The 23,305-nt window shown below is 40.8% G+C and overlaps 1 protein-coding gene across 7 annotated transcripts in view; it reads left to right on the forward strand.

The window, feature by feature from the left end:
• Thrb (thyroid hormone receptor beta) overlaps nucleotides 1-23,305 on the forward strand; it is a 353,365-nt gene that overhangs the window by 118,052 nt on the left and 212,008 nt on the right. For 2 of the 7 annotated variants that reach the window (XM_031360981.1, XM_031360976.1), the window contains exon 1: nucleotides 9,575-9,633. The exons of 4 other annotated variants lie outside the window; for them this stretch is intronic. The gene's annotated coding sequence lies outside the window, so the exon portion shown is untranslated. Of the gene's footprint in view, nucleotides 1-8,719; nucleotides 8,739-9,574; nucleotides 9,634-23,305 lie in introns of those variants that run through there. One more of the 7 variants, XM_031360980.1, reaches the window with a different exon arrangement.

Genomic DNA, 23,305 nt, shown 5'->3' on the forward strand with positions numbered 1-23,305 from the left:
TTAAAAAAAATCACACATGACAGGACGGGGATAAACCTCAATGGTAAAAGTACAGGCCTAGCTTGTACAGGCCCTGGGTTTGATCCCAGCACTGCAAAAAAAAAAAAAAAAAAAAAAAAAAAAAAAAAGAAAGAAAATAAAAACATTATAAACACATACAAAAAGCAGATATCTGGATACTTATTTAAATGGTTTAAAACATAGTAGAGAGTAATAATATATTTACAGTACTTTCTATATCCATGTATGTTTATACTGTCAGGAGGAATATTTGTTTTATTAGTATAAATAATTGAATATATATTTCTTTAGCCATACATATGAGTGTTGCCTCTGAAAATATTTTATATTCAATATTTGTCCTGAGACTCCCCAAAGTCAGTACAGTATAATTAAATGCGCACCATTTGACTTAGCTTGCTCCCTGGGTCTTTCTTTTCTACTATAAATAACTGAATTCCTGTACCTACTTGAGAAATGTACCTGTTTCTTGAGTTTTTCCATCTGAAGTGCATTATGAGGTGACTATGTGTTTAGACATCCTAGAGCCTGTTTCGATTCCCTAGTATCCAATCTGCCTTCATAGACAGCTGGTCAAAGGTCTCTGTGGCCTATCACAGTGTCATCTTAGCAAATGTAGGGAAAATGGTCACGTTTATGTTCTTGTTCCAACAGCCAGGACTCATGGCTGACCTCCAAGGCATCAGCTGAGGACCTGGAGAATCTGGTCCTTTGTGAAGTCCTATGACTGGAAACTCACCCTTGCAGTCAAAATGCCCTACACTGAATATTCCCTTACTTTTAAGAAGGATCAAGATTAGGTAAAGGACTGGGTTCTCAACAGATTCTATAGCTCCTCCTTGCCACCAGTGTGTTTGCAAGTGCACCGTTGCTTCAGATTATGGGCAAAGAGCAGCCAGAAGGCTCCCTTTAATTTATGAGAGCCAAAAATTAGTTACTAAAAAATAAACAAAAGGAAAGAAAATTAGTTATTTCTACTCTGTGTTGGTATTCTCCAACATTTTAAGGCATAAAATCATTTTTAAAGTAAATATTTGTCCTGTACCGTATGTTTAAAACTGATGAATTTGTGCAAAGCTATTTGTATTCACAGTGGAGTGGGGCTGAGTTCAGAGTGTTGTCTCCCTAGCCCAACTGTGCCGTGTCATTGAATCTCTTATGCTCCTTGAGATTCCATACAGGCATAATCGGAAGTCCTTGCAGAAGATGGATCTCGGAGAATGCCTGGTGCCCACCCCCACATTCACAGCTCTGATATTCCATATGATGATCTCTGCAAATCACCTTTCCCAGATGTCTTTCTTTTTTCAGGATGATAGACAAAGATTGGGGTGCAGGAGTCTCACACACAATTTGATTTTGAACATTTTTATCCAGTTCCCTAGACTTGGCATGCCCTGACTCTACAATAGGCATACCCAGACAAGCAAATGAAATACTTGGTTATATTCAGATGTTTAGCAAGAAATAGTATCAGTGTGGTTTGACTAAAATGGTTGTAGATCTTTGACTCATCTCTGAAAGACCACTTCAGGGCCAGCATCTGCTCAGTCACTCATAAGCAGAGACCGTCAGAACGCAAGGGTATCACTATATGCAGAAGAAATGTCTGCGACTAACTTTTTCACAAGAAAATTCCAATTAGATTCAAGACTTTCTTTCCAGAACACTGAGCCAGACATTTACTTTGATTCAATGTCAAATATCCTTAATTTGGTGGCTTATAAAAAGCAGGCATTAGGCTCAGGAGGCACCACCGCAGAGAGAGGCTAATTTTGAAAATCTCTCCCAGCTTTCCATTCAGTGACATCTTGGTGGTAGGTTGAAATTAATGGTGGTTGGATTACATATACCTGAAAAGCAAAAATGTTATAAATTGGAATTTCTTGAGGAAACTGTGTTTTACCAGTTACCACTTAGTAGAAAGATTTAAATTAGAACCTCAGATTTCCTACTATTATAAGATTGGAAGCCTCAATCTTCTCACCTACTAGATATGGAAGCTTCCATCTGCTCTGCACCTCATGTCTTTTCACATTTATGTGAAAGGACTCTGGAAATCGAAGTTCCTCATGGCAGGGACTAGGTTATGATTCGGTGGTTATTGGGAGAGTAGAGAGAGACATGGCAAACAAGAATGGAGCTTGGTCTGCAACAGGAAAAAGTTAGAACACCACTCATACCAGCTGTTGCCAACCCCTGATATACATGTTTGTAAAGGCTCTGAGATATCAAACGTGGGTTGAACTACCTTGAAATGGGTTTAAAGCTGTTCTTTTTAATTAAGCTGTAGATTAACATCTGAAATTGCCTCGGAGTTTCCAAGGGTAAGGCCTCTGTGTGCTGAAGCGAAGTGCATGGCTTTGAGAGTATCCTAGGCAGTCTGAGGACATACCTGCTACTGTGCCTGTGACAGAGTACAGGTGAGGAGTGAAGTCTGCATTTCTCCTTCAGGAAGGTACTCCCTGTCCTGGTGCATCAACCACACACTAGATGATAGAGAGAAATGAAGCCATGTGTGATTTTAACACTGAGAACAGTTTCTATGATGGCTTTCCAATACATTGCTAAGGAGAATTCACAGGTAATATTTTTTATTAACAAATTATCAGTAGTAAGAAAGATAAGGCCTCCATCTGTTGTTAGTTGCAGAGACACTAGAATCATGTCTCAGCCTTGTGTTCATTTAGTTAAAATCTTCCTTCCTGTGGACTTAAGCCCCTCGTAGTGTTGCCTGGGGTTTCTAGTATCTTCATAAATGTTGCAAAATGATAAATTTGTACCTCTTTAAGGGGTTTCCTTATCTTAAACTGACTTTACCTTTTATAGGTTTTCTTGTTGTAGACAGAATCTCCAGTTTTCCCACTGATTAGAAATAAGGCAGTCCACTTAGGAATTAAACTGTTTGGGAGTCCTGGATACATCACTTGACTCTCTTGAAATTTCTTATCTACATTGAGCCTTGCTTCTTCATCTGGAAAAAGGTTTAATAGTAATTCTTTCTCCTGGGACTCCTTGGAAAATTACATGCAAATGGAGTTTAATTGATATTTAGTAATTAACTCTTAAAGAATAAGCTGAGTAGTTGGAATGATGACCCAACAGTTAAGAGCACTTGCTATTCTTATAGAGAACCCTGTCTCAGTTCTCAGCATCCATGCAGCAGCTCTCACTGCTATGTGTAACTCCAATTCCAAGGGCTATAATACCCTCTCAGACAACAGGGATACATCTGGTGCATATGCAGGTCAATACACGTAACATAAAAGTAAAGCTTTAAAACAAAAGTTACGTCTTGGCCTATGTTCAGATGGTGACTGTAGTTGAAATAAACACCTGGCCACCAGTGCCACAGTAGTCAAGGCTTCACCCATTCGCATGTTTGAGTTTATAAGATGTAAAGCTGTGGTTGATATAAGGGAGGGAATTGCCGCATGCCTTCACCTGCATTACCTCTGATGTGACTTGGTAGCACGCCTTGCCATTATTCATTTTGGGTTAGGAGGAGTTTCTTCAGCCAAGTATGAGTCAATAAGGAATATTCTGGAAAATTAGGCCTTTCCATATGTGAGAGGATTTTTTTGCTTGCTTGTTTTTTTGTTTTGTTTTTGTTTTTTGTTTGTTTGCTTGCTGTGTTTAGGACAGCATCTAATCTGAAGGAACCATCTGATCCCTGTACATCATCAATGCACACCTCACCTAACACACTATCATAGAGTCATCCTGACAACACTGTTACAAAACTTATCACAGTGGAGCACGGAGAAACCCTGGGTGTGTGGAGCATATGAGCAAGAGGGGGTATTGTGTATGTATTTTTTCTGAAAACAAGGATTCCAGGACAGTGAGATTCCATAGCAAGGGTGTTGTGAATGGCACCTGAGAGGAGAACAAATTGTCTGAAAAGAATTAGAGTTATTATACCTCTGACAGAAAGTCAGCTGGTGGTTTAGTATCACCATCCCCCTTCCAAACAAGCTCAGTAATTAACTATTTTCCCTGGAAAATATTATCATGTTGATCCGGCTCTAAACAGTTGAAGTTCCTGCTGAGTCTGAATAGTATGTACTTGTCTATATCTCAGTTTCAAAGTAGTTTCAAATAACCCTAAGTTCCCGGGAAAGCTAACCTGAAGAACTCCCTGATGCTCTGGGCTTACCAAATCAGTTCCTAAAACTCCAGTGTGATGCTCAATGCCTTTGGTACTGTTTGTGTCCCAACTCTGGGAAGTGCTTTAGGCATTAAATACCTGAAAAATAAGCAGCTATTTTCCCATGATGGTCAGCCCAAGGAATCCTTCTTGAATTACTTTGGTTCTGTCAAAGTGTGTGACAACTGGGAGCACAATATGCAGTAGAGAAGGTAGGAAGAGAAATAAGATATTTTTGTTGGGTAAATCAGCTTGATATGAAATGCCATTGTTTAATATGTCTACTGTTGTTTTATATAGGAGGTGTTTATTAAAAAGCTGGACAGTCTGGGGGCCAGAATACAGCCTCTGTGTAAAGGTGACATCAACAGAGAGACTTCTATCTTGAGATATCTTTCTATGGGAATTGTACTCACTATTTTTTTTTCTCATCTCTTCTGTCTAAAGTTGTTCCCAAAATGTAGGATTCCCCATAGGGAAGTCTTGTGAACCATTAAAGTTCCTCTGAAGCCAGTATATGTAGGGCTTGTGGGACCATGTTACAAGAAAGACATAAGAACTGGCATGGTTGAATGAGCTCAAACCCTGGGGATCTCAGAAACATAGAAGTGGAGCCATTCCCTACCTGCTCTGTAAATGTGACACCTCACCGAGGACCATGGGCAACCAGCCACATAAGGTAACACCAGTAGTTCTCCATGCTAATGAGGTATCTATATACATAGAAACAACCCTGTCATTCAGCCAATGAGCTTCCCTTTCTGGACATTCCCTCCTGCAAATTCCTGGTTCACCCCAAATAAAATGGGGTGATTTGGATTCACATCCGCCATCAAATAAACCAACATGAACAAGCAAGGATCGTTTCAGCTGCTTTATTGAGGATCACTGTGGGGAAGGCCTTTGTCTTAAATAGAAGAGCCTAAAACTCCTGAGGAAGATTTTCTCTCAGCCCTCCAACCCCTATGGGATTCTCAGCTCTGACAGAGTTTTGCTCTTCCCAGGCTCAACATCCCCTCTCTGCCTGGCACTCTGAAGCCCGGGGGAGAAAGGTAGACCTCAGACCATGTTCCTGGCTCCCAACCATATAACATCAGCGGTGCCCAGGTACCCAGAGAGGAGACCTGGAATCACACCTCTCATCCAAGACTCTGGCTCCCAACCATATAACATCAGCAGTGCCCAGGTACCCAGAGAGGAGACCTGGAATCACACCTCTCATCCAAGACTCTGTCATTTCCCCTTCCGGTCAGGCTAAGGAAGATGCAGGCTGTGAACTCCATTCCAGACTCCACTGTGCCTCTCCTTCAGTCCTCTACTCAGCTACTCAAGCTAGGGAATGAGGGCTGCCTTGCTTTATTCCCTACTTTTCCTTTTGCCAGACTGTGCTCAGTCAATGTGAGGGAGCATGAAGTGTCACTCTGTGGCTGACATGGCAGATTTCAGGGTGGTGCCCACTGCCACTATCTTTCCCATTCTTCATTCTGAAGTGCATGTGTGTCTTCTGCTGCGAACACAGATGGAGTCTCTGTGGAATAGTGTAAGTCAAAGGCGACATCAACATCGTGTTCACCATGGCATATCTGTAAAGTGACTGATGCAGATCACACTGTTTACAGCCTGACCTGTACCCTGAACCTCTCTAGACTCTACTTGAAGATTCAAAGGTTGACCAAAGGAAATCTGGACTTCAGACAAGCCTGGAAACACCACACACCTCCTGCTTAGCTGAATAAAGTAGTAATTCCATACACAGGGCTAAAAGAATTCAGGCATTCAGCAGGAAAGCGACTTGATCATGGAAGCTGTCTATAGCACACTCGTTTGGCTTCTGAGGGGAAGGACACACATAGATGGAGGAAAGGAAGAGGGGCTCAGCTAGACCCCGGGGCTCATTAGTTGTTCGTGGTCAGTTCAAAAGCCATGAGTAGAGCTGTCCAAGGCAGCCTTTCTTGTTTTCTTCAATCTCTGAGGCTCTGTGACTCATACCAGCTTAGTGTGTGTCTGGTCTGGTTTGGTTTGCAGCTTACATGACTATAACACTGCTTCAGACTAGATGAAGGCTGCTTTTCCTTTTCCTTACTTATAGGAGGTCTGTAAGAATCCAGTTATATAACATATGGGGAAGAGCCTTGTAGTTAGCTACACAGGCAAAGTATCACTGACGCAGAGTACTAGGCATCATGTTCTGTGGGCTCCAGATCAAAGTGCTCTTCCAGTGTGCATATGGGGGAAGCAAATCTAGTTCCTTTAACAATCTTAGCTTCTTGGAGTCAAGGGCATCTAATGTCCTGTGCTTGCCCCTTCTTCCTTATAACTGAGCCCCAGGCATGTTTCTAATTCCAATGATTAGTCCTTAGTCCCATGTGACCCAGTGACAATCACAGTTACCCATGTGATCTTTGATTGTTCTTGCTTTTGTTCATTGTTGCCGTAAGATTTATTGGTATCCCAGAAGTATCATTAAACTTGACTTAGTGCAATCTAGTTGTGTTTCAGCAAGAGTCCCATGGAGTAGCTATTTCTGCCCAGTCCAAGGGAGGCTTTCCAGAGTGTATTGCAGGCACTGTACTCTTGTTCTGAACAAGAGAACACAAAGAGCAACTTGGCCACTGTCTCTCAGCTCTATGACTTGAACATGGCCAAACTGACCACAGAGCAAAAGGATAGTCTACCAGATTACACAGCAACCTGAACCCCCAAGCCTGATGTTGGCTTGTACCCTTTGAGGAAAGTTCCCAATTTGTTGCTACATAAGAGACCATAGGGTCTCCCTGGCCACAGGTATCAACCTAAAAGCAATCCATATTTAACATTTGAAGGTCTTTTTCTATGCCTTACTCTAAATTGGCCATTTTTATACCACTTCCTGGCTGTTACAGTTTCTCAGAGCATGTCCAGTATGTGGTCAGACCCTCTTCAGTGTATTCTTGACATCAGTCCTCACTTCTTTACTTGCATGGAATTTCGCCATGCCCATCTCCCAGTGAAGGAAAGTCCTTAAAGGTGAGGGTTCTACCTTCAGAGTCAACACACATCCTCAGCCCCTCTCCTCCCTTAACACACCACTGGCACATGTACAAGGAATCATGAATGTTTAAGTGTTGGTTGGCATTATTTCAAGGAGGCATCAGTGAGATAGTCAACACAACAGGTGTAGATGTGAAATGAGAAGCACCCATAAGTGGAGACACAATGGACATGGGATATCTCACCCCTTGAAGTGGTCAGCATCCACCTCCCCGGGAAGTGTGGAAAGACAGGTACAGAGAGTGAACAGTGAGGGTTGGATCTTGGAGGCTTCTTCATTGCTACTTCCCAGCCATGGTTCCCTTAACACGGAGCAAAGGTGAACTGGGAACACCTGGTTGCCCTGTCTCCCTGCTAGGACGCATGTTTCTGCCTATGCCTCCCTGTAGGTACAATGAAGCTACAAGCAGAACAAGTGGAGCATGCTTTATCACAGGGACTATGTTCACTTTGATCAGATATAGCTAAAATGTCTACACAACTAACACAGCACAGATAGAGTCTACTTTGAAAACCAGCAGTAAGGCAATCTTTGGGGAGTGCATTAGAGGTGATTTACTTTTCTAAGTTCCAATTTCAAATACTTCATCCCAAAGTATTTTAAGAATGTTTCTAATTGCCTTTTTGTTTGGTTGGTTTTGGAGGATAGGAGTATGCTTCAGTGTACAAACATATATCTAGCCTGCCTGACCAATATTGTAGAATCCCAAATAAACAAGTAATTCTGACCTTTTAAATGCAGTACACGGGACTTCCACCACTAAATTTGATCGATGGCAAACTACCTGCCTTAGCATGTCCTGTTCACTTCTCTTGCTTATAAGGTTTCCATATGTAACAAAAGGTATTTGATATTTCTTTTATATTTGAAAATAGAAAAAAAATAGAGAGGAGAAGAAAAAATGATGAGTTAGTATTTCTCATGTGTTTTCTGAAGTAAAACTTCAGAGAAATATAAAATATATCATTTGATGAGAGTTTCACAAACACGGACACCATGGGATCTGTGAATGTTTGAAGCTCAAACTCTTAATAAAATTAGAGTTTTGAAGAAGAGCACGTTGACTTTTCTAGCTGATTCTGTCCTAAGGGTGATTGACGTTCTTGTTTACAGCTGTTGTATTTGTGTTTCCCAAAGTAACCACACAGTTATAGCAGTGAGCTGTTAATAGACTTGCTCTTTACCGAGAATCTTATCTACAGCCCAAGTTTCCAGACTGAACTGTGCAGGGCCCTTACAAAGCAGCCATATTATTAAGGTAGGTGAAGCAGCTCTAGTCTGTCAGAAAGTTCTAGTTGGTTTGTTTTTGTAAAGTCTGGTGACAGCGAGTTGGCTGGAGACTCTGTGGCATTAATCATTTCCTTTCTGCAGCCTGTGAGCTTGCAAACAGAGGGAGTTCAACAGAGGGAGTGTCCAAACTGCCCTCCGCCTGGTCCTGCCCACTGCTGAGCTCTTCCAAGTTTGTAGGGGGTGGACTTTGTGCATATGTGCTTTGCTGGACTAGTGCACCCTTTCAAGTAACTGCTCCCCAAAACGGTAGGGACCTGCACTCTTGTATAAAATTAGCCAGGGATTCTGCTTGTAAACAGCGGGCTTAGAAATATGTTCCAAAATGTCATGAAATCCTTTAGAAGTGCTGTGATCAGGAAAAGTACGGCTGGAGATAAGGTGGGAGGTAAGGAGGGTGGCGGGGGAGGATATGATCACAGTACATTGTCTGCATGCAGGAAAAGGTCACAGTGGTGACAACCTAGCATTTTGTATAATTAATATGCACTAAAATGACACTTCTAGTAAATGCTACATAAAAAAGAGTATGTTTCTAGATGAAGCAGTTTACATGAGCAGTGAGGTTTGCTTTTCTGGCATATTCTGTACATATCTGGAAATAACATAGACATGAGTAATCTTTTTGAATGAATATTCTGCCACAGAAATCTAAATGCTTATATGTATAAATGTTTCCATATTTTGAGCACTGCTTTTGTTATTGTGACACGTTTTTCAGTGATAAGTGGTGTTATCTGCTTACTTGTTAATTCTCTAAAACAAAGCTAAATCTTAAGGGATTTATTTATTCATCTAAACACTCTCATGTGACAAATAAATGAGAGCATTCATTTCTTTCGAGTGTAAGTCAGTCTCAAGAAGAGGGTTTTGAAGACACGCTTTCCTCAGGTGCTTACCTGAGTGGAGAGACATTCTTCTTCTCTGCCATGAGTCCTGAGAGCACCCTTCCTTCCCATAGAGAGTGGCATAAGTCACCTAAAGTGTCATGTCTTATTTTCAGACAAATAATGAGGCGGGAAGACTTAGGACTCTGGGCTCAGCCCTGGGTTTGAATTCTTATACACATTTTTTACCTTTCAAAGTTCATTTCCTCGCCTGTGAATGGAAGGGATCAGTATGGACTTCACGGAACGGTGTCAAGGTCAGAAGTCACATGTGGGTGTTTCTTACCAGCTCGCACATCCCCAGTGCACCCAGATGTTATTACTATTCTGAGAAGTGCCTGACACACAGTGGAGATCTGGAAAATGGGTTTTCCTCCTTTCCTGTCCCACTGTCTCCCTCTCTTAGGTCGGTACCGTCGAGCTGTCATTCCGTCAGTAGGTGGCATGCTAGAGGATAGACAGTCTCTGTCATATCTGACTCCATCCCAGGCTGACATGTCTGTACACCCAAAGAGCAGCACCTCAGTGCCATTGTCAAGCTACTCTTGTTCCTTCTGGCATAGTTTTCTACTGCTGTATGCTTTGTTAATACTGCTCTGCCAATACATCATTTTCACTAATGATTAAATAAGCATTTGCATTAAGAAACGAGTATTTATAATGAAATCTGGTATTGGTTTAGATTCAGTAAGGCTTCCTGTAGTTTGCGTCAGAATTGTCCCTCAAAGGCTCATGTACTAAACACTTGGTCCTTGAGAGGTGACTCACAAATGAGAGGTGACTGAAGCAAGCTTTTGAAGGGAGGTGTTTGGCTCACACCAGGAGACTGAGATCCTAGCTCCTTCCTCTTTCTCTTCTTTTCTCTGACTATGAGAATTTGGGGGACTGTTCATGCACCCCCTCAGCCAAGGCTCCAAATCAAAAGACCAACTGATCATTTGCTGGAGCCTCTGATATGACACTAAGAGCCAAAGAAGCCTTTTCTCTTTGTAAGTTGATTGGCTGGAGCATTTTGTTACTGTGACACAAGGAAGGATACAAGAACTGGGGTCAGATTTCAGGACAGGTTTATACTTCAGGGCATTGTGGGCATGCAGACTGAACTTTGGTCATTCTCCAGGCTCTGTTGTTTCTCCTATATGTATACGGTTCAGCCTTATCTAAGAAATGAAAGTAATTAAAAATTATTTAAGGGCATTTGCACTCACAAATGCTGCAGATTTCCTCATTTCTTTGTTCTTAACAGACAAGGTTGGATTATGCAACTACTAAAATTAACACACATGATTTTTCAGAAATTATAAAATTTGTTACTTGACATTAATAAGCTTAAAATGTCAGCCCACTATTTTATTTCTTGTCTTTAAATTGTGTGAGGGACTTAAGAAATTCTTTTCCCTCATACAGTTGCCAAAAGATGTTTCCTATTTATCTTTGTTTCAGACTATTTTCAAAAGATCTTTGAAAAGAATTTTTGTTCAAAGAAAATATTTTATTTTTCTCTTCCTTGAACTTCACAGTTTGGTTTTTCAGAACATTGTACAAATGAATACCTTATGGAGCAAGCACTTTGACCCACTGCAGGCTCAAGCTGATTGCTTAATATCTACCAAGTGCCCCTGGGCTTTCGGCAGTCAGTCAGCTCTGGTACCCTGCATTTGGTGTAAATTGAATTATACCTGATTTATTCTTGGATGAGAGGGTGTTGGAAACATTAAGAACTAAGTTAATGAGCTCGCTGCAGAGGCCTTTTAAGAGTCCTGGGGACATGATTGTCGTGGTAATTTCCAACACTGTTTTAGGTTCTGAAACTCCTGCAGCTGGCCTTCACTGGGTTAAATGCTTAAGCAACTAGACATCTAAGTTTGTGCCTGAAATATTTACCCTCAAGGAAACATGGCTTGCTAAACTCTGATTTATTTCTCTTCACCAAAACACTTCAGAGATCCCTTGCCACAACCAAAGAAGTGGTATTCATTGACCTTAAAATTAAGAATTATCCTAGCTAGCAGAATTTTCCCACCAGCTCCTAGCAATTGCCTGCATGTGAGCTACATCCACCCTCTATCACTTCCAGGTTCTAGCTGTAGTTTCTACCAATTTTTAAGAAGGGTCCTGAACTGTCTGTGTCTGGGGAAGTGCCTGAGTATCAGTCTTTCCTTGCTCGTCTGTGACCCAGCATTTACTCCAGCAGGGTGGCAGCTGTGGCTCCTGGGAAAGTCACATATACTGATTCATTCTAAAGATAGTGCCACCCTGTGTGTGGTATTGAGCAGAACCGGAAACTGTTTGTCTTCCCCAAACAATCTAGTGTCTGAGAGACCATTTTTAAACTTTAGTAAGTGAAACTATTAAAGGATTAATGTTAGGGAGAGAGAAAGGAAGAGGGGCATGAGAACGGGGTGCTAGTCTAAGCAGGTTGGTATGAGAAACGGCCAGGAGAGAGGTCACACCTGGAGACATCTCCTGCTAGAGAATGGTGAATACAAAGTCTTTTGCTCAGGGAAAGCAGATGGTTGGTGAGGTTTTACAGTATGGATGGGGAGGGATAGCAGGGCAAAAAGGCAAGGCCAGAAGGATCCTGAGCAGGAAGAGGTGTGAGTACTTGGTAGACACAGAACATTCTAGTCTTGGGGAGGGGCACTTTGCCTCTTATACAGACTCAAGTAGGAGCTACCCAGGATTTGGAGAAGGGGAAAGAAGAATCAGATTTCATGTTTAAGACATTAATGTAGCCATTGCACTGGGAGTAGATGAGAAATATATGCATTGAATACAATTGGTGGCTGCCATAAACACTTGGTAATTTTTAACTGCTGTCACTGTCCATCATCATCATCATCAATATCATCGATTTTTAATATTTTCTCTACCCCTGTGTGATGCTTCAAGTTTCTCTCCATTTAGTTTTATGTTAGCTACTGGTTTGCTGTATATTTCTTTTACTATGTTTAAGTATGGGCCTTGAATTCCTCATATTTCCAAGACTTTTATCATGAAGGGGTGTTGGATTTTGTCGAATACTTTTCAGCATCTAATGAAATGACCATGTGGTTTTTTTCTTTGAGTTTATTTATGTAGTGGATTACGTTGATGGATTTCCGTATACTGTGAAACATCCCTGCATCCCTGGGATGAAGCCTACTTGATTGGGTGAATGATCATTTTGATGTGTTCTTGGATTCAGTTTGCAAGAATTTTATTGAATTTTTTTTTACATAGATAGTCATAAGAGAAACGGGTCTGAAGTTCTCTTTCTTTGTTGGGTCTTTGTGTGTTTTTTGGTATCAGAGTATCTACGGCTTCATAGGATGAATTGGGTAGTGTTTCTTCTGTTTCTATTTTGTGGAATAGTTTGAAGAGTATTGGTATTAGATCTTCTTTGAAGGTCTGATAGAATTCTGCACTAAACCCATCTGGTCCTGGGATTTTTTTTTTTTTTTTGGTCGGGAGATTTTTAATGACTGCTTCTATTTCTTTAGGGATTATGGACTGTTTAGATGGTTTATCTAGTCCTGATTAAACTTTGTATCTGGTATCTGTCTAGAAAATTGTCCATTTCATCCAGATTTTCCAGTTGCGTTGAGTATAGACTTTTGTAGTAGGATCTGATGATTTTTTTTTAATTTCCTCGGTTTCTGTTGTTATATCTCCCTTTTTGTTTCTGATTTTGTTAGTTTGGATACTGTCTCTGTGCCCTCTGGTTTGTCTAGCTAAGGGTTTATCTATCTTGTTGATTTTCTCAAAGAACCAACCTGGTTTGGTTGATTCTTTGTATAGTTCTTTTTGTTTCTACTTGGTTGATTTTATCCCTAAGTTTGATTATTCCCTGCCATCTATTCCTCTTGAGTGTATTTGCTTCTTTTTGTTATAGAGCTTTCAGGTGTGCTGTTAAGCTGCTAGTGTATGCTTTCTCAAATTTCTTTTTGGAGGCACTCAGAGCTATGAATTTTCCTCTTAGCCCTGCTTCCATTGTGTCCCATAAGTTTGGGTATGCTGTACCTTCACTTTCGTTAAATTCTAAAAAAACCTTTAATTTCTTTCTTTATTTCTTTTTTGATCAAGTTATTATTGAGTGGGGCATTGTTCTGCTTCTATGAGTACGTTGGCTTTCCATTGTTTTTGTTGCTATTGAAGACCATTCTTAGTCCATGGTGATCTGATAGGATGCATGGAATTATTTCATTCTTCTTGTATCTGTTGAAGCCTGTTTTGTGATCACTTATATGGTCAATTTTGGAGAAGGTACCATGAGATACTGAGAAGAAGGTATATGATTTTATTTTAGGATGAAAAGTTCTATAGATATCTGTTAAATTCATTTGGTCCACAACTTGTGTTAGTTTCACTGTGTCTCTGTTTAGTTTGTTTCCATGATCTGCCCATTGAGGAGAGTGGGGAGTTGAAGTCTCCCACTTTTATTGTGTGAGGTGCAATGTGTGATTTGAGCTTTAGTAAAGTTTCTTATATGAATGTGGAGCATAGAATGTGCATTTGGAGCATAGATGTTCAGAATTGAGAATTCTTTGTGGTAGATTTTTCTTTTGATGAGTATGAAGTGTTCATCCTTATCTTTTTTTATCACTTTTGGTTGAAAGTTGATTTCATTTGATAGTAGAATGGCTACTCTAGCTTGATTCTTGGAACCATTTGCTTAGAAGATTTTTTCCAGCCCTTTACTCTGAAGTAGTGTCTGTCTTTTTCACTGAGGTACATTTCCTCTATGCAGCAAAATGCTGGGTCAAGTTTATATATCCAGTGTGTTATTCTATGTCTTTTTATTGGAGAGTTGAGTCCTTTGATGTTAAGAGATATTAAGGAATGGTCATTGTTGCTTACTGTCATTTTTGTTGTTAGTGGTGGGATTATGTTTGTGTGGCTATCTTCTTTTGAGTTGTTGAAAGATTACTTTCATGCTTTTTCTAGGGTGTAGTTTCCCTCCTTGTGTTGGAGGTCTTTTAAAAAACTATTAATCTTTGTAGGGCTGGATTTGTGGAAAGAAATTGTGTAAATTTAGTTTCCTCATGGAATATCTTGTTTTCTCCATCTATGGTAATTGAGAGTTTTGCTGGGTATAGTAGTCTGGGCTGGCATTTGTGTTCTCTGAGGGTCTGTATGACATCTGCCCAGGATCTTCTAGCTTTCATAGTCTCTGGTGAGAAGTCTGGAGTAATTGTGATAGTTCTGCCTTTATATGTTATCTGACCTTTTGCCCTTACTGTTTTTAATATTCTTTCTTTGTTTGTTTGCATTTGGTGTTTTGATTATTATGTGACCAGAGGAATTTCTTTTCTGGTCCAATCTATTTGGAGTTCTGTAGGCTTCAGGTATGTTTATGGGCATCTCTTTCTTTAGGTTAGGGAAGTTGTCGTCTATAATTTTGTTGGAGATATTTACTGGCTCTTCAAGTTGAGAATCTTCACTTTCTTCTATACCTATTATCCTTATGTTTAGTCTTCTCATTGTGTCCTGGATTTCCTGTATATTTTGGATTAAGAGCTTTTTGCATTTTGTATTTTCTTTGACCGTTGTGTCAATGTTTTCTATGGTATCTTTTCCACGTGAGATTCTCTCTCGTATTTCTTGTACTCTGTTGGTGATGCTTGTTGGTGATCTATGACTCCTGATCTCTTTCCTGGGTTTTCTATCTCCAGAGTTGTCTCTCTTTGTGATTTCTTTATTGTTTCTATTTCCATTTTTAGATCCTGGATAGTTTTGTTCAATTCCTTCACCAGTTTGGTTGTGTTTTCCTGTAATTCTTTAAGGGATTTTTTTTTTGTTTCCTCTTTAAGGTCTTCTACCTGTTTACCTGTGTTCTCCTGTATTTCTTTAAGGGAGTTATTTATGCCCTTCTTAAAGTCCTCTATCATCATCATGAAATGCGATTTTAAATCAGAGTCTTGCTTTTCCACTGTGTTGGGGTATCCAGGGCTCGTTGTGGTGGGAGAACTGTGTTCTGATGATGCCAAGTAGCCTTGGTTTCTATTGCTTATATTCTTGCCCTTGCCTCTTGCTATCTGGTTATCTCTGATTTTAGCTGGTCTTGTTGTCTCTGACTGTGACTTGTCCCTCCTGCCAGCCTGTGTTTCAGTACTCCTGGGAAACCAGTTCTCTCTGGGTATGGAGAATTTGGGTATGGAATTTGGGTATGGAGAGCTATGGCAAAGGGTCATCTCCTGAGTGCAGATGGAAACTGAAAGGATCCTGTCCTCAGTTGATCCTTGGTTCCTATGTCCTAATGCCTCTGGGCGGGTCCCTCTTGGACCAGGTATTTGAGCAGAAGTGGTAGACTTACCTGTGCTCACAGGTGTGTTGGCACTCTTGGGAGACCAGCTCTCTCTTGGAGGTATTTGGGTATGGAGTGCTGTGGCACAGGATCAGCTCCAGGCACTGTAGCACAGTATTGTCTCCTGGCATAGACCCCCTTTCTTCCTTTCAACCCCTTTTGTTCTTTCAAAATTCTGACCCTCTATTTTTGTTAATTGTTATTAAGCATGTGTGTGTGTGTGTGTGTGTGTGTATGTGTGCACATTCACACATTTGTATTCTGAACACACAAATACAAACTGCTTAGTCTGAAAGATGCTACTTGCAGTGCATTTTCAAGACTAGTGATTTAGTGTTAGGCAACCAGTTGATGCTCTTCCTTGGGGAAGACTATTTCTCTCACTCTTAGTATCCCTTCATTGCCCATAGTTCTTTGTAGAGGGTTGAGGCCTGCTGGGCTTTCTCCATCCTCTTTAGTATGTCTACTGTCATTGCCCTTGCTCAGCTCGTGTTATGCAGTCATGTTGGTGATACTTTATAGGTTCCTGACATGCACAACCTTACAGAAAACTCCTTAATCCTCTGGCTCTTACATTCCTTACTTCTGCCTGCCCCCTTTTCTGCAACGTTCCTTTAACCTTACATTGGGAGTAGTTTTATAGATGTATCAATTTGGACTGGACTCCACAACTCTGCATTTGGATTGGTTTTGGTTTTCTGTAATGGTTTTCATCTGTTACAAAGAGGAATTTCCTTATTGAGAAATGAGGGCTACACTCATCTGTGGTTACAAGGACAAGTACTTATAATATACTTATGGATTATTCTGGTTTAGTAAAGTTGCAGTTGTAGGTTCTCCGCCAAGATCCATTTCTATACCAGGCCTGGATAGTTGACTAGGCTTCTGTCAAGCATGATTTCCCTCTGGTTTAGTGTGTCCTAAGTTCAACTACAGAGATCTTGGTTACTGCCAAGTCATACATGCCACTCATGCACCCTTAGGGTCATTGTGCTGTGCTGGCTATTGTTTGTTTCATAGGAGTCATGGCTGGGTAGGACTGTTGGGTATTTCCCTCCATTGGAAGCTTGGCTGAAAGCTAGTCCTCAACAAAGAGGCTTTTGGGTCATTTTCAGTTTGCAGACCTCTGGGCCCTGACATGATAGTTCTTAACATTACTACATGTGAGAATTACCTTGGATACTTTGAAAAATGAGCAGGAATGAAAGAACTTGAGGAATCAATATTTATAGAAAATTCTCCATAGGATCCCGGTGTTCAAGAAGGTTGGAGAGCCAGGAATAAAGAATGATTCTTTAGCCAAGCGGTGGTGGCACGTGCCTTTAATTTCAGCACTTGGGAGGCAGAGGCAGGCAGATTTCTGAGTTAGAGGCCAGCCTGGTCTGCAGAGTGAGTTCCAGGACAGCCAGGGCTATATGGAGAAACCCTGTCTTGAGGAAAAAAAAAAAGAATGATGCTTAAAAATGTCAACACAGGCATGTAACTTGTTATAGTGCAGCTCTTTATCTGAGATTCTGCATACATAACAAAAACAAGAATTGGCTGACAAAGATGCTGATGCTGCTCATCCCTAAGCAAGCACACTGGAGCACGTGTGTGAGGAGAAGGTGTGGTGGGTTACCACGTAGAGCAGCACTGTTTCCAGCTCTAAAAGGATGCAATAATTTTAACCAGTAACACACCATTTATTTAAGTATAATGACAACTGTGAATTAGTCACATGGTACCATTGACTATCAGTGTATTAGGAAACAGGGACACGAAGCTGGAGATCGTTTGTGGGATAAAGTGCTTGCTGTGCACATATGAGGACCAAAATTTGACCTAAAATCACAGAACTAGGGAAGCAGAGATACATCCCTAGAGACAACTGGCTAGCCAGAAAACTGGATTGTCAAGCTCTGGATCCACTGTTGTCTCAGTGAGTAAAATGGAAAGAGAATGGGAAAGATAACTGACATCAACATCAGACCTTCATATATACATGAGCACACAGGTACATATGTGCAGATATGCATGTACACATGCATGTACACCTACATGAGATAGATGATAGAGGATAGATAGAAAGTAGACAGTAGATAGATAGATAGATAGATAGATAGATAGATAGATAGATAGATAGACAGATGGATGATAGATAGATAGATGCATAGACAGACTGACTCCATCAAAGATAGCATGCAGGAGAACTATGTCTTATTGGTCTTGGGAACCACCTCTAAATCAGCACAAGGAGCACCCACTCCAGTGTGCTCACAACGTTTAGTAGAGTTTCATTGTTAACCCTTTAACATGTGCTTCAATTTTGATTTGTATTTTCTCTTCTACTGTTAGGCAGCATTGCTGCTAATTCACAAATTCTAAAACAAGTTTGGTTTACTTTATTTGCTGCTGTATCCTCTAGAGATAACAACAAGGTACTTTAGAGGCCCAATGAAGAAAGCAGGAAGATGATATGGGCGAACCAAGGCTACACCAAAGGCTGGAGCAAGACATGAAACCCAACTGCAGATTTGTTGTTAAAATTTAGATACTTTTCAATTACATATTTTTCCAGTTTTCAGTGACAGAAAAATGATAGAAGTAGGAAGGAAAGTGACTTGAACCAATAAGAGCTGACAGGTTTGGACTAATAGTACAGACTTGGTTTTAATTCAGCATACTGGTTTTCTTTGGCAAGTTTCCATAGAGAAGTGGTAGGTCTGTGACTTGTCTCAGACCTACCTTGTGTCCTTGTAGCTGGACATATCTACACCCTATTAAACAATAGACACACAGCAGAGGAAATCCTAGCAGATATTTTAGCCTAGCACTCGAGGTTCTGAGCATCCCGCTTGCTCTCTGGAATACCTTTTGAAACCCTAGCTACCATCTAGATCTCAAAGACCCAGAAGCTTGCCTTATGGAGAGATCAAGTGTGGGCGTTCTAAGGAGCCACTCTGAACCTAGCTTTCCTTTATCCCTGCCTGAGCAATGAGGTGTAATGGCGGTCGGTACTCTACAGTAGTCCATAACTACAACGAGGAATTCAGTTTAAAATCTGGTTCAAGAGTTGTCTTCCTCCTGCCATTCAAGGACTACTGCATTTGAATTGCTTGTCATGGAAGTTAGGAGAGCATAAAGAACATTAGGTGTCTGCCTGTATAAAGTTTTTCTTTCATTAATCTATACAATAAGCTGACCTCATCTTGTGAAAGATGACCAAATGGCCTCGAAGATACTGGTACTCCTGTAGAAAAATAACTATAGGCAAATCAACAGGATATTTTTAATAGGGGACAAAAGAACATTCTGAAACAAAAAGAATTCAAATAAATTCACACCAATAGAAGAAACAGAGCTTAGCACCTTTATAAATGTTTAAGGGAATTTGGAACAAGGTGACTTTCAGAATAATGAGAAAGGGTAGAATGTTCTTCAATTAATGTTAGGTCAACGACTGACTGTTTCAGGAAAAACGGCAAAGCACAATGCTTAGACAAAATAGATTCCAAGTAAATCAAAAATTCCAACATGAAAACAACCATTTAAATGCCAGACACATTTAAAAAATAACTCTGCAGTGCATAAGCCTTTTCTAAGCACGATGCAAAAACTCAAATCGTATAAAGAGCTATAAAGGAAGCAATTAACCTACAACAGGAACATTTCTTTATGGTGACAACAACAAAATACCTTCAACAATCAATTAAATACCACACAGGAAAATGTATTGATAAGTCAACCATCAAAGATGCATTTAATCACTATGTAGAGAGCCCCTACAAATCTACAAATCACCATCAAAATACATCGATATGTAAAGAGCTCCTAGGAAACAATAACTGAAAAGGCAGTCCAAGAGTGACACATGCAGACTGTTCTTGCAGCCATGCATTGGATATCTACTGAGCTCCTCCTAGGAGCAAGTCACTGTGCTCAGATCAGAGGTTATAGGGAAGCAAAGCCCTTGATTCCTGGTAGAGCTTACACCCCACCAGATAGAGGGAAGAATCAAGTCATCTTACCTCCAGTGGTGATAAATCCTACAAAAGAAGCTAATTCAAGATTGTGTGTGTGTGTGTGTGTGTGTGTGTGTTATAAAAGTAGAAAGGAAATCATGAGAGGGGAGGAAGAAACAGTAATAGCATATGTGGGGTGAAAGCTGACTGGATTCCTGGGGTTGGAGATGGGGAGACTAGTGAGATAAGGAGACAGAGGAACTCATGGGGGGGGACAGGGGAACTCAGGGAGACAGGGAAGTGCAGGGGACAGGGGAGGACAGTGAGGTGGAGAACAAGGACAAAAGAATAATTATATATATATGTGTGTGTGTATATATATTTATTATATGTATTATATGTACATATATATGAGAAATTGTCACAAAAGTCAGACCTTTGTGTGCCAACCAAAAACTAATAATTAAAAAAGAAAGCAAGGAAAAACTGAATGGCTTCTGAGGCAAAGGACAGCAGTGATCGGCAAGTTGTCACTAGGGGAATGAGTTAGCAAATTATCGATGGAATGAGTGTGCAGAGATGCTGCGTGACCAGTTCTAAAGAAGGCAGTCCTTTTAAATATACTGCCATGAAAAGAGCTAAGGGCAAGCAAAGCTGCAAGAAAGAGTTATAGTAGGAAGGGAAAGGGGCTCCCAGATGTGTGTGCCAGCACCATTTCTGGAAAGATGGAGAAGACCTGGTGGCTGTCCCTCCAGGGAGACTGCAATCAATAACAGGCCCCTTTGAATTTTATAGATTGTTTAGATCACATTTATCTTTCTTGTTTCTGACTGAATGATGCCTTTCTAAAGAGATTATTTCTAGAAATGCCTTCCCTGAGTCTCTGGTGCTAAAATGTGAGGGTTCTTTCTTTAAGAAGGAAAAAATTAAAAACCATCTAGAAGAAACAGAAACAGTGGGGTTTTCTTTGATTTCAATAGTTCGACCAGGGAATTTTAAAATAAATAAGCTTTCAGATAAGCAAATAAATAAACAAACAACTGTGTTAGTTACATTTTATTCAGTAGGTTTCTTTGATATATATGTCGACCTCACGGTGCTGGTAAGTGGCAATGTGTTTGGTGCCTCTACCTCCTGATAGACAGGCTCCCAAAAGGGAGGTTTCAGGACTATTGGTCACTAGGAAGAATGATATTAGCCTGGGAGCAGGGATCAGATGGCCTTCCTGTGTGTGTTCCTTCTTGTTGGCATGCTCCGCTCACACCCCCTGTCTGAGGTAGCCCTTCCAATAACGTCTTTGTATTAAGAAACAGGTATTGCACTCATAAATGCGACTGAAAATGGAGGTGGAGATATGGAATGTGTCTTCTGCATATAGCCAGGCTTTCTTTCTATCGAACTCACATGACTATGATTACCTACACAAGGTCTGCGCAATATTGAGCCAATTGACAACGTATCATGGAAGTGGGGGGTTAGGGGGGTCTCATCCCCCCCTGAGGACTTATATCCAGTTATCCTTTGATAGAGAGAGGGAAACATTTCTTCCAGGATTTTAAGCACTAGTACCATGCCTAGTCCCCTGCAAATGACTCTAATAAAACCCATTAGATCACGAACAGAGACATGAAAATAGAAGGCTTAGTTGGGGAGAAGGGATTAGCAGGCATGGGAAGGGGAGGTGATAGGTAGAGAAGAGTGAGTGTAATTCAAATACATTCTTATGTTCACGTATGAAAATGTCATAATGAAATCCACTCATGTGTATAATTAACATGAAACAATTTTAACAAGTGACTAGAAATGTAGAAGAAGCTTTGGAACTGGGTAATGGAACTGGAATGGTTTTGAGGTATGTGCTAGACATAAAGACCTATTGTGTGATCACGATGCCATCTCAGCAGAGTCAGAAATAGAGACAAGTTCAGACCATCTTGAGCTGAGAGTACAGGAAAAGGAGAGCTGGGCAGAGAAAGAATACAATCCTAGATTTACATGGAGCCCACAGACTCCACAGAGATGTTTGCCTACCGGCATGTCCTAGTCCTCAAAGAAAGGGAATGGTTCCTGAAGACAATGCAGACATCCCTGGGGCACCACAGGAAGCCAGAGTGCCTTTGCAAAACCTTGCCCCCATGGGCCCAGATCTCCTGCTAGGCTTGGCCTTCCTTGGATATTCCTGCTCTTCTTTCTTGTTTTGGGATGTGCTGTCTGCCCTGGGATGGATTTGGGAAGCACATAATATCCAGTTTCACAGGAGCATAGCTGCAGAGAATGAAGCACGCCTCAGGTCTCACACATACCTTATTTGCGTGATGTGTAGATGAGAATCTTGCGTGTTTTGGAAGTGTTGCCATTATAGGGATTCCCCCCCACCCCCAGCTACTTCTGTAGGTACACCTGTGCATGCTCCTTATCGATCTACTGCTGCCCAGCTGGCTTGACCCCCATGAGACTTACTCTTTCACATGGCCATGGAGAAGAAAGCATGCTGTAGCTCCTGTCACTCCCCTGCACGTCTTTCTAGCCCTGGCTCCTTAGTGCATAAGCACACATTTCCTAAGAACAAGGTCACACTCTTACATAAACACACAGTCATTAACCCAAGAAATTCAACATTGGAATGTGGCTTATGTAGTTGACCTTTTGTATGAGATCGCATTCATTCTTCTAAAATGTTTTTTTCTAGCTGACTCTCTGTCTGTGACCAAAATCATCTTGGAGGAGGGAGGAGTCTGTTTCCTCTTACACTTTACAGTCTGTCACCTATGGAAGCCAAACATGGGGCCTGAAGCAGAAAACATGGAGTAGTTACTGGCTTGTTTTCAGGTTTATGTCCAGCTACCTTTATTCCACAGCCAGGCCCACCCATTTAGGGATACCATTGCCCACAGTAGGCTGGAACTTCCTGCATCAGTTAGCCAACCACAGGCCCAGGTGATAGAGGCAATTCCTCCATTGAGATTCCCTCACGCCAGCTGACTCTAGATGTGTGTTAAGTTGACAAATATTATGGCAACATCCCTGGTTGAAATGTATTCCCAAGCACAGACCATTCTAAGGCAGTTATGTCCCAGTGGCCCCCTTCACTCAGGAATAGTTCTTTGTAACCTTGATATTTGGGGGAAGACAGGACAGTCACCTTTGAGACCGTCTCTAGTGCAGAGTGCCAGTGTTTCTCTGAGGTTAGATTTGGGAGATGTGCCTGTGGCAGGAATAGTACAAGAGTGAGATTTTCCTGCTCAGTGTTGCATATCAGAGGTACATGAAGTCAGTTGACAGTGCTGTTGCTATCCACCTCAGCCACCTGTTATCTTCTATCTACAGGGTTCCTAACTGTAAAGTTGTTACTGAAAATTAACAGATGTTATTGGGGAAGAATTACTCTGAGACAATACAAGTACCTTTTTCCTCCTCAGATTCTCACCACCACAGTTTGCAGCCACTGCTCCTTTTTTTTTTTTTTTTTTTGAAGACAATACTTGTGTTTAATCTTTCAAAATTAAAATACAGTTTGAGTTGTTTTATAAAAAATAATAAACATGTTTGGGATGAGCAAAAGAGATACTTTCTTTCCTCTTTTTTCCTTTTTTTTTGTTGATAATACTGGTTAGGTCTTTTATTTTTTTATTAGATATTTTCTTTATTTACATGTCATACGATATCTCCTTTCCCAGTTTCCCTTCCAAACAAAAACAA

The sequence above is a fragment of the Mastomys coucha genome, unplaced genomic scaffold, assembly GCF_008632895.1.
Source record: "Mastomys coucha isolate ucsf_1 unplaced genomic scaffold, UCSF_Mcou_1 pScaffold9, whole genome shotgun sequence".
NCBI lineage: Eukaryota > Metazoa > Chordata > Mammalia > Rodentia > Muridae > Mastomys > Mastomys coucha.